A 10,488-nucleotide genomic window follows, 5' to 3' on the forward strand; every position below is an offset into this window, starting at 1 on the left:
GTTTTAAAAAATAACAAAAAAATTATAATATAATAATCATAAAATAATCAATTCAATATAATTCAACACAACTCATCATATATTTATTATAAAAAATAATATTTCAAAAAAATATAAAAATATTTCCAACATTATAACATAATATAATATTTTAGGGCGAGACTGAGCGACAGAATGACGAACTTAAGAGGCAGAGAAAATAAGAGAGAACTTATGTCTCCATCCCCAATCTATTTTACGTAGACAGGTCTTCACCCGTAAAATTTTTACAGATTTCCATTTAGTCTTAAGTTGCAAGTAATTCGGCGAATATTTATTTGGCTAGTCTTTTTTATTATTTTAATTGCTATATCATTCTCATAAAATCACATGTATCATTGTTATAATAATATTAATCGAAAATAAGTGGTTAAACACAAAATGAATCACGTTTTTTATATATATATATAACAATGGCTAATATCATATATTATAACTTGTGAAATCATATTATAAAATATTGATAAATTTAAACAACTTTAAAAACAATAAAAAATATTAAAAAATTACTGGTTGATTCATAAGATTTTATTTTTAGAAATTTGTCCATAATTTATGATTAATAATGAAATTACATATATGCTATTTATCTTATATGTATTTTATTTTTCTTGAAAGAAACTTATACTTTTTTTGGTATCGACGATATTAGTGACTATAGAGAGATTTTTATCATTAAATAAAACTATAGAGAAATGCTATTTTTCTGACAATTTATTTATTTATTAGTCTAATTTAAAATTAAATTATATATTTAATTTATATTTATTTGTTTATTATAATAATTATTTGTAATAGATAATATATTTAAGTATTTTTGAAAGACACAGTTTAATTTTACTAAGACGGGGTGAAATATAATAAATATATTGGGAGTAAAAGTTAAATAAATAATTAAAAATAAGATAAAAAAATCAACTAAAAGAAGTAGAAATAAGCAAAAAAGAGTAAAAGTTAAATAAATAATTAAAAATACGATAAAAAAATCAACTAAAAGAAGTAGAAATAGGCAAAAAAAATTATACATGTAGTCAATAAAAAGATACACTGCAAAAAAAATTTAGTATAAATTAATGAATATAAAATATAAAAGATGAAAATCAAGATATGTTTCTATTAAAAAATTTCAAGAAAAATATTATAAAAAAGAACTCATAAATATTATAGAAAATTTAAAATATTAATAAATAAAATAATAAAATTCTTAAAAACTATTAATCAAAATACATAAAAAATATATAAAACAAAGTCATAGAAAATTTTGACAAAATAAAGAAATTACAAAGATTTTAACGAAAGTACAAAAAAAATATATAAGGTACATATATATATAATAGGTGAAAATTTTAAATTAAATTCATTTATTTTATTTTTTTCATTATTTATTAAATAATTTAATATTTATTTTAGTCAAATTAAATAATTAGTATAATTAATTATTTATACTTAATATTATGTATCTAGTAATATAACTGAAACATATTGAAATATCAAAAATAAAACTAAAACTAAATATTAAGGATAAAATTCAAAAATTTATATTTACTATCTTATAATTTTTTTAAATAAAAATAGGAAATAATATATTTATAAAGAAATAAAAATTATTATTAAAAATTGAATATCCAAATAAAACAAAAATAAATTATAATTTGTAAAAACAATTTATAAGATTTGTTACACAAATATTAAAATGTATGAATCATGATGTCACTAAGGTAGCGTTTGGAAGAAAGATAGAGACTGAGACTGAGAGATAGAGACTGAGAGACTGAGACTGAAATAAGTTTTAGTATTGTGTTTGCTGTATAGTGAGAGATAGAGACTGAAATAAGAATGAACTCTAGTTTAATTTGCACAAAGAGTAAAGTTGGAATTAATTAATTAAAATAAAGATATTTTAGGTAAAAAATATTATTAAAATTCAATTTTCATTCCAAAATATTTCAGTCCTCTAAGTCTCCACTTTTTGAAGGTACTGAAACACTGAAATTTTGGGAACATAAACTAAAATTTTAATACCAATTTTTTGACCAACAAACATGATCTTGAATTTCAGTTTTTCTGTCTCTGTTTCAGTACCTTAAAATAAATGCTACCTAACACAAATACAAATTATACAATATAAATAAATGTATAAAAGTAGAAATAAAATCTTCAAACTCAATCAATATAACAATAAATGAAAATTTTGTTATGTATCTACTAAATGCTGTAGTAAATATTGGATAAAATGAAATCATATTTTTATAAATATATTTACAGATAACTAAAAAATTAAAAACAAACACACTAAATAACATAGAGCATCAATGGTAAAATATAACCTAAAAAAATCACTTAAATTAAAAAAGAACATGCATGTGATGAATTATAATAAATTTATATGAGGAGTAAAAATAAAATTAAAAATTAAAAATAAAATAAAGAAAACAATTAAAAAAAGTAAAATAAATAATGTGTGAAATAAATAAAAAATATATTGTAATAAAAGATTAATATAATCAATGAATATAAAAGATAAAAGAGAAAGATTAAAACACAATTTCATTAAAAAAATTTCAAGAAAAGAATTTTTGAAAAAAACCTATTAATTAACTTTTATAAAAATATTATAAAAATTTTAAAATACCTTTAAATAAAATAATTTTATTAATCAAAATACATAAAAAAATAATTGATAAAAAATAAAATTATAAAATGTGTAACACCCTCCCATATAGCGTCTTATGCTTAAGTCATAATTCAGAGATGGCAAGGTATTACGACCTCTAAAATAAAAATTTAGTACGTATAGTAGTATGAATGATTGATTATAACTGGGAGCCTTTGTAGAAAAAGGGGTAAACAAAAATCGCAACTCAAAAATGCAACACTCTGATCGATAACGTAACGAACAAGGATAACCAACGCGAGATTATATATATACAAAGGAGTGTCAAAAACAGGAATATCAAGACTCAAAATTCGGCTGTGAAGATAACCGGTCCGAGCATAGCAATATATACATATGATAAAATAAGGAAACCCCAAAGGGACACAAAAACAGAAACCTAATCTCCAAAATCTCCCATAAGAGGAGTCATCATAGTTTGTATTATTTAGTGGAGATAAAAGTATCTAAGCAAAACATATAAACCAAAACATATCCTCGAGAATAAAGGATCTTCGCAAATCCAGAAGTCTCCAGCAGGCCTCAGCGAGAAACCTCACATCCTGCATCTGAAAACCACAAAATCCGCATGGGTGAGAACCAGAGGTCCCAGCATGGTAACCGCTTCCACATATATAATACATAATAATAGAGGAAAGGCAAAGGCAATCCTAGAACTTCCTCCAGATAATATCAAAGCTTATAAACAAGCTAAACCATATAAGGGCATCTGACTAAAGATTCTTCAGTCTAACTAATACTTCCCTTTCCAATTCCTTCAAACCTCCCAACCACCAGCAGGAGTATAATTTAGCAAACACAGTTATATCAAACAAGAAATATACAAATAGGAACAATTAAGGCATTTAGACAATTAGCAAATAATATGCAGTCAATTAGGCAATCTCAAACAATTCATATAGTATGCATATGATGAATGCCTGTCCCTAGTGGCTGATGATATCATCTGTCGGTTATAGAGTCAACCCGACAAGTCCTGGCAGTTAACCATTGGACTGTCCCTCTGTCGTGTCTCCCCAACTCGAGTTATACTCAATATAAACTTGATCATAATCATGATCCATATCCATCACCCTCACTGGTGAATATTTATGGGGGTGAGCTCATCCGGAGATTTCACAGTGCCCGGCCACCCTGACGACATAGGGTCAAAAGAGCTTCAAGTCTCAACCTGGAGCACATGGTGGCTAGCCACTGCTTTATCCCAGGGAAACTCTCATCTCCGATAATGGAAGTGCAACATTCACAATTCATTCAACAGCATATATGCATTTATACTAGCCATAATCATGGCTCCGATGTAACACGGCAATAATCTAGCCATCCGGCTCACGGTTAAATCCATAACCAGTCGTTTCATTAACAATTACGACCTTTCGACCCATGGCATAACAAGCACTTCCACCACCATCTTCCGCCTCTCACGTAATCATCTTTGATCCTCATTGATCATTCATTTTTCTCTTGCTTCACTCGCAAGTTACCACATCCCCTAGCTCCTTCTCTAATAGCTAGGCATATCAACATGATTTAAGACATAAGTGGTGAGATCGGAGGCTTAGAAGTATGAGATTTGGCTTTTAAAACTCAAAAATCAACTTTGGGATGAAAACAGGGCCACGCGTACGCGCACTCCGCGCGCACGTGCGGATGGCCACAAAAACTCATCGGCGCGTAGGCGCCCTTCACGTGGACGCGCACATTCAAAGATTAGTCAACGGCACGCACGCGTCAACCACGCGTACGCGTGGGTACTCTTGTGCCCCAGGCACAAAACTGGCACAACTCTGGCACAACTCTCTGGAAAATAGCTGGGCATTGGGTGCAGCCCATCGGCGCGCCCGCGCACATCACGCGCACGCGTGGATGGAACTTTCTGGAAGAACGGCGTGTACGCACCAAGTGCGCCTACGCGCGGGGGATCATTCTGCTAAAAATTTTCTAAGTTAAAAACTGCAGAATTCGCAGATTCAACCCCCAATCTTCCGACGGACATAACTTCCTCGTTTTAAATTGTTTTTCACCCGTTCTTCGAACGGCTTGGACATCCCGGATCCAATTTCATTTCTAAACAGATTTGGTACAAAACAGAGATCTGTAGTCCAAGTTATATCCCGTCAAAGTATGCCCAAAAACCAAGTTTTTCATAAAAACCACAAAGTGCCATTTTCAAAACAAGCCATTTTCAACTCTTTTCAAAATCAATCAAAACATGCCAATTTCATCCCTTTTCTTTGAAATCAATCAAAATATATCAAATTCAACACCAAGCCTCCTCAACTCACACATAGACAATTTACCATGATTTACCAAAATCACTATCTCATCATTTTAACCCACTTCACCCAAGTGGCTCAAACTCAAACATATTTACATATCATATACTCTTCCTCATGCCAATTTTCAACAACACCAATTCCAATAAATCATCATTATACACAATCAATATCATACTCACCATCAACATGGTTCTACCCATAATTCAACCATAACCAAACATCAAGCATATATCACAACATGCATATTTCTCATACATCATACCATCAAGGCATCAATAATCATCATCACTCTAGCCTAAGTATTTCCTACCACATTACATATTAGATACGGGAAACTGAAACCATACCTTAGCCAATTTCCCAAGCTCAACCGGAGCACTTCCAAATTACTTATCCACAAGCTCTCAAGGCCTCAACACCTCCAAGAACAGATTTTTCACCACCAAACCCTTTTCAAGCTTTTCAATGTCACCAATCAAGCTCCAATATTCACACATACACAACCTAAGCCACAATCATCATACCCATACACAACATCTCAAAATCCAAACATCATAGAACCACAAATTACACTAGGGTTGAGAATCTTACCACACCCAAGGTCCAAAGAGACAAGATTAACCTTCTCCTTCAAGAGAGTTGGGTCCTATAACATCAAAGAGCCCAAAATCTCAACATTTTTGCTCATAAAACTCGAAATCAAGGCTAGAAATTCAAAGAACAAAATGTGGCTTACCTAAAGATTGGTTGTATGAGTTTTGTAGAGCTCTCCGCGGTGAACGTGTGGCCGCAAACGGTGCGGCAATCGGAGCTCTAGATCAAAAGTTATGGTGGTTTGAAGATCAAGTGAGAGAAAGAACTTGAGAGAGTGTTCTTCCTCCCCTCTCTTCAATTTTCAGCGTGAGTTTGAGTATTGTGAGGAGAGAGAGTGCTGAAAACTAGGGTTTTGGTTTAGTTATGTTGGGCCAAGGGCCCACTTTGGTTCCGGTTGGCCCGGTTTGGCCCGTTCGGTCCTATCTTGGTCCGAATTCTATAAAATTGGTACCGAAATTCTCGTCTCAATCTCCTCTATCATATTAAGCCATAAAAAATGACATTTTGGGCTTTCTAGAATAAATTCTCATTTATGAGTTAATTAGCCATTAATTAACCGGGTTTTACAAAATGCAAAATTAAGATAGAAAAAATAAAAAAAATTACAAATATTACACCCGAAGCACAGAATAGAGAGAAAAAAGAGATAGAAAGCACATTCTAATTATATATAATAAAAATATATTGTTGAATTATTAAATTAAAGAAATTAAATTGATGATTAAACATAATGACTAAAAATAATAAATTCTGATGACTAAAAATAATAAATTAAACTAAAAAAATTTAAAAATATTATCACAGAATATAGGAATCATAGAAATTATAATATAGGAGTACATATACATTAACAACAAAATAAAATCGTAGCATATAGAATTGAAATCCTTCAATATTTTTAAATGAATTAAATGAATTCATTTAAAAATAATAAATATTCATTCACTACAATGTTTAATATCTTTTTATTTATTGGACCGTATTAATAAGAGAGGAATTAAAAAATATATGTGACTAGTTTAAATAATTTAATTAAGTATCAATTAATTCATACGTAGTATAAACTCGTTATCTTCTCAATAATTAATAGTCATTTTGTTTAAGTATTAATTAATTAATATTTGTTTTATTATATATATAATAATAATAAGATAATAAATTAAATTAAATGAATTTATTTATTTCATTACCTTATATATTATTTATTAAATTATTTAATATTTATGTGGTTTAATGAATCAAACAAAATTTTAAATAATTTAATATCTATTCTAATTAAATTAAATATTGATTAGTTATGATTGATGCAATTTAATGAATCAAATAAAATATTAAATGATGGAATATTATTTATTCTAATAAAATCAAATTAAATATAATTATTTAGTTTTAATTAATATTTTATAAGGACATATTTTAAAAATATTTATTTTTATAATGTTTTTAGCCTATGCTCTAAGGGCACAATTAGCAGAATTCATTAAAAAAATACTTAATTAGTTAATACAAATAATTAGTATACTTGATTTGGTTCAATAAATTAAAAGAAATAAATGTGAAAGGAAGAGATAAAGAAAAAATAAACAAATAAAAATGTGTAGTTATCAAAAGACAATAAAAAAAGTTTTTTTTTAGTTTTTTATTTATTAATTATTAACTTATTATAATTAATTTCACACTATTTATTATGTGTCATTCATCTTACAAATTAACATAATCAGTTAGTTTAATTATAGATAATTAATTATAATTGATATAATTTATTTCACTATACTTTCTAGAAAATTAATTAAAAAGACACATTTTAATTTTCTATTAAAGTAAAATAAAATAAAATACATAAATTAAATAGATATAAATATGAAAATTATAAAATTTTATTAAAAATTCAAATAAATTAGTACCATAAAACTAAATTCAATGTCTATTTAAAATAATTACCGACCTTCTATTCTTCTAATTATTAATAATTTAAATAAAATAATACCCTATAAATTGTTTTTTATTTATTTTAAGTAATTACTAACATTTTATTTTTCTAATTATTTTCTTATCTTATTTATCATTCATGCTTTCGATCAAATACATTAATAAACAAATAAACTAAATTAACTACCTCAATTATACTTGGACTATTCAACAATTCAACATAATCTTTTCAATTTAGGATTAACTACTAAGCATAGAAAATAGAAAATTTAGAGTAATTTAGTATTATGAACATTAATTATGTATTGTAAAATAAGCTAAGATAATATAATTTATTGTTAAAGAAATAATCAAGCATTATTGTTAATTATGAAATAAACTAAAATTATAATGCATTTTATTTTAAAGAAACAATAAACCATTAACATCAATAAATAGAAACTATCGTCAAAATATTTTGATTAAAAATATTAGGGGTTAATTACTATTCATTATTAATATATATCGATTATATCAAAAAGTAGAACTATAATTATCCGCATTTACATTATTAGAAGTGTTCTTGCTGAGTTTGGCCGGTGTATAGCTCGTCCGTTGATGAATGTCTTCAAGCTTTTCGTCGGGATGAGTTATACGTCGGCAAGGAGAGAACAAGGGGGGTACCTACAAAAGACACTCCGACACTCAAGTCAGTAAGTGTTTAAGAGGTATAAGAATAATTCTATAAATATAGAATGTAAGACATGAAATAAAAGTTATCATGTGTTGTGTGTAATAATACTATGAATATAGAATGTAAAACATGATATGGAACTTATCATGTTGCTCCCGAGATTAGATATAAAAGATTCCTTTTATAGGCATAGAATTGATGAATGATATTCATGTTATGACCGTTTGGTCATTAAGATTGAAATGATGGTCATTAAGTCGGTAATGAAAGTGTCAGTTACAAGCAAAGAATGAATGATAATTAACGCCGAGTTATAGCTCATAATGCACAATAAAAACCGAGTTATAAGGTGACAGATCACAGCCCCAAGTTTTGTCTGCCGATCATATGATTCAGGCTAATCTTAGACAATAAAATAATTTATAACTCAGTTAAAAGATAACTGAATAATGATACAGTGAGCCCCCAAGCTTAGTCGGGTTATTATATCGGCACTTATTCAAAAAATAATTGAGTGATAAGAGTCATTCAATCAAGGTAGTTGCGTGGGGATACTTTTTCGCTTAAGAACAATTTTAGCATTTGATTGTAGGTAAATTGAAAAGTTCAGAGATGGATATCTATCGACGGAATCGATTGTATGATCCGAGGATATAATGGTTAATTGTCTTGGGAATTTTTCCGGCCCACAACAGCTTATTGATGAATTTCTCGCTCAAAGCAATTATTTATTTGAATATTTATAATTTATAGCCAAGGTCTGACATGAATAAGATAAATTGAGAAAATGAATATATACAAAATCGCAACGTATATTGAATAATATATATTATAAAAGTAAAAGAGTTCAAAGTAGAAAAATATACCTTGAAAGTTGATAGTTATAAAGAAGAATATGACATATATGAATGTCATACATGTCAAATGTGAATATCTGAATTTTGTTTTATAGGACATACTTTAATTTGATAATAAAGCAATAAGATAACAGTCATATAATAATATAATAAATTTTGTTTAGCTATGAGGTATATTCTTTGTGCAAAAGTGACAAATTTGCATGTTTGTAACTATTTTTTGTTTAATAACTTTCTGCATTAAACAAATAGTAAAATAAAATTTAATAGCATAAAATGAATAGTGTAACAGTTATATACAATTAATATTTGATGGAATCCAATTTTAATATTTGAACTCATCATTACCGTCATTTAATTGTATAAATGAAATTATTAAACAATAAAAATATAATACATAATGAAATAAAAATGCAATTGACATGGTTGTTTATATGCAATTATTGTATAGAACATATACTGAGGTCTGAGTATAACTAATAAATCAATAAATATTAGTTACACAAAATATAAATGCAAAAGTATGTTGAATAAAATATATATGTATATCATGTGTAAATAGAGAACTTTGAAAAAACTAAGCAAAATTGATAAGTGAGTTTGTGTTTGGATTGATTGAAAACCGAGTTTATTCTTGAATCAATTGAAAGCCGAGTTTGTTTTTGAATTGGTTCATTGGTCGATTATGAGATGCGAAATATTATGATACGTAAAAATAAAGCAATTTGAATGTATAAAGTACATACTTTATGAAAAGTTACGATAGATTATATTTTGATAAGAGGTATTAAATAAAATCTTAAAAAAGATCGTTAAGATTGGTTAAAAAATTTGAATGTAAATCAAGTTTTATGAACCTAAAGGGAGTGGAAACGAGTTATTTTATTCGTCCCCACAGAGAGCGCCAATTGTTCTTGCTGAGTTTGGTCGGTGTATAGCTCGTCCGTCGATGAATGTCTTCAAGCTTCTCGTCGGGATGAGTTATACGTTGGCAAGGAGAGAACAAGGGGGGTACTTGCAAAAGACACTCCGACGCTCAAGTCAGTAAGTGTTTAAGAGGTATAAGAATAATTCTATGAATATAGAATGTAAAATATGAAATAAAAGTTATCATATATTGTGTGTAATAATTCTATGAATATAGAATGTAAAACATGATATGGAACTTATCATGTTGCTCCCTGAGATTAGATATAAAAGATTCCTTTTATAGGCATAGAATTGATGATTGATATTCATGTTATGAGCGTTTGGTCATTAAGATTGAAATGATGGTCATTAAGTCGGTAATGAAGGTGTTAGTTACAAACAAAGGATTAATGATAATTAACGCCGAGTTATAGCTCATAATGCACAATAAAAACCGAGTTATAAGGTGACGGATCAAGAAGAATTAACATCACAAGTAGAATTTTATAAAAAAAAAAAGTAAAATTGCATATA

The sequence above is a fragment of the Arachis duranensis genome, chromosome 1 (genome assembly GCF_000817695.3).
Source record: "Arachis duranensis cultivar V14167 chromosome 1, aradu.V14167.gnm2.J7QH, whole genome shotgun sequence".
Lineage (NCBI taxonomy): Eukaryota > Viridiplantae > Streptophyta > Magnoliopsida > Fabales > Fabaceae > Arachis > Arachis duranensis.